The 2051-nt window shown below is 30.0% G+C and overlaps 1 long non-coding RNA gene across 1 annotated transcript in view; it reads right to left on the reverse strand.

Moving 5' to 3' along the window:
* LOC111084216 overlaps nt 1-1522 on the reverse strand; it is a 5059-nt gene extending 3537 nt beyond the window's left edge. The window contains exons 1-3 of the long non-coding RNA XR_002609449.1: nt 1513-1522; nt 1239-1244; nt 848-928 (exon numbers count right to left, since the gene is read on the reverse strand). This is a non-coding gene — a long non-coding RNA (uncharacterized LOC111084216). The remainder of the gene's footprint in view (nt 1-847; nt 929-1238; nt 1245-1512) is intronic.
* Nucleotides 1523-2051: the final 529 nt, after the last annotated feature.

Here is a 2051-nt window from a genome sequence, read left to right on the forward strand (position 1 = left end):
TGCCATCGTTCATGTTCTCTTTTATAATAACATTAATAAGCAACCTGCCATCGTTGATGTTCTGTTTTGTTCTAACGTTAATAAGTAACCTGTCATCGTTCATGTTCTGTTTTATAATAACGTTAGTAAGTAACCTGCCATCATTCATGTTCTGTTTTATATTAAAGTTAATAAATAACGTGCCATCGTTGATGTGCTGTTTTGTTCTAACGTCAATAATTAACATGCCATCGTTCATGTTCTGTTTTATATTAACGTTAATAATTAACATGCCATCTTTCATGTTCTGTTTTATAGTAACGTTGATAAGTAACCTGTCATCTTCATGTTTTGTTTTATATTAATGTTAATAAGTGGCATGCTATCGTTGCTGTTCTGTTTTTCCCACAGAGATGCTCGGTGAATGTAAGGACGATTCAACATATGAACCTTTTGAGGATTCCTTTATTTGTAAATGTAAAGAAAGTGGCTTTTATTACGATTACAAGGAAGAGAAATGTTTGGGTAAATATAGTTTTATATTTGTTTGTGGGTTCGCATATTATTAAACAAAGTGATGTGTATGAAACATTCGTTATTTCTAATCTATAAAAACCTACTTCCTGTTATGGTATTACCAAATGACATGAACGATGACAGGTTACTTATCAACGTTACTATAAAATTTTTTATATTAATGTTAATAAGTGGCATGCTATCGTTGCTGTTCTATGTTGAATCGTCCTTACATTCACCGAGCATCTCTGTGGGAAAAACATTTTTATAGATTAGAAATAACGAATGTTTCAGACACATCACTTTGTTTAATAATATGCGAACCCACAATCAAATATAAAACTATATTTACCCAAACATTTCTCTTCCTTGTAATCGTAATAAAAGCCACTTTCTTTACATTTACAAATAAAGGAATCCTCAAAAGGTTCACCTACTTCCTGTTATGGTATTACCAAATGATTTTATATAACAGGTTACTTATTAGCGTTAATATAAAACAATACATGAACAATGGCAGGTTACTTATTAACGTTAATATAAAAGAGAACATGAACGATGGCAGGTTACTTATTAACGTTAATATAAAAGAGAACATGAACGATGACATGTTACTTATTAACATTAATATAAAACAATACATGAACGATGACAGGTTACTTATTAACGTTAATATAAAACAATACATGAACGATGGCAGGTTACTTATTAACGTTAATATAAAAGAGAACATGAACGATGACATGTTACTTATTAATGTAATATGAAACAGAACATGAACGATCGTAGGTAAAACCGAACATAAACAATGAACGGTTACACTCTGACATTCTGTACGTCAGTATTTTTATAAAACTATTCAATTGTTATAGCAGCTGTTCAGACACGTGTACTGTAAACAAACGCCATATTCCAATTGTTTAAAATAACTGTATATTGTTTCAAGTGTTTGTGCAGCAGTTTAAGCAACAATAATACACTTGGTAATTTTTGTCGTCGTCTAAAATTGACAATAACAATCGTTCGTGTATCTTAATCTTTAGAGTGTCCTTGAATGGATTGAATGAGTTTCTGCGTGAATTAAACCAGCAGATGAAAAGTATAAATATGTCTAGTCGAGTTGATTAAACTAAAAGTAGAATAGATTAGTCGATTGTTAACTGAATTAAACCAATATATATGATGGGAAGTGTAATTGTTATTTGAACTAAACCAATAGCTGAGAAAATTAATCAAGTTAATAATTGGATTAACAATCAAACCAATAGCTTACTCGCTTTAAACAGACAGATATGTTTATTAAAGAACCTTCCATTAGTTGTCAAACAAATCAATTGATTGGTAACTAAAACATTTCAAAATTGAGCCGAATAATTTAGTTGTTAATTGATTTAAACAATAGATTAGTAGATTAACCTATGTCTATATATTAACGTACTGAACTTTCAACTTTGTTGAACCAAAATGGCGACTTCACATCGACAATAATCTATATCAAACTCATTTATAACGCAGTCTTTATATATAATGTCGTTCATGTTCTGTTTCATATTACA

Source organism: Limulus polyphemus, unplaced genomic scaffold (genome assembly GCF_000517525.1).
Source record: "Limulus polyphemus unplaced genomic scaffold, Limulus_polyphemus-2.1.2 Scaffold14742, whole genome shotgun sequence".
In the NCBI taxonomy this organism is placed as follows: Eukaryota; Metazoa; Arthropoda; class Merostomata; order Xiphosura; family Limulidae; genus Limulus; species Limulus polyphemus.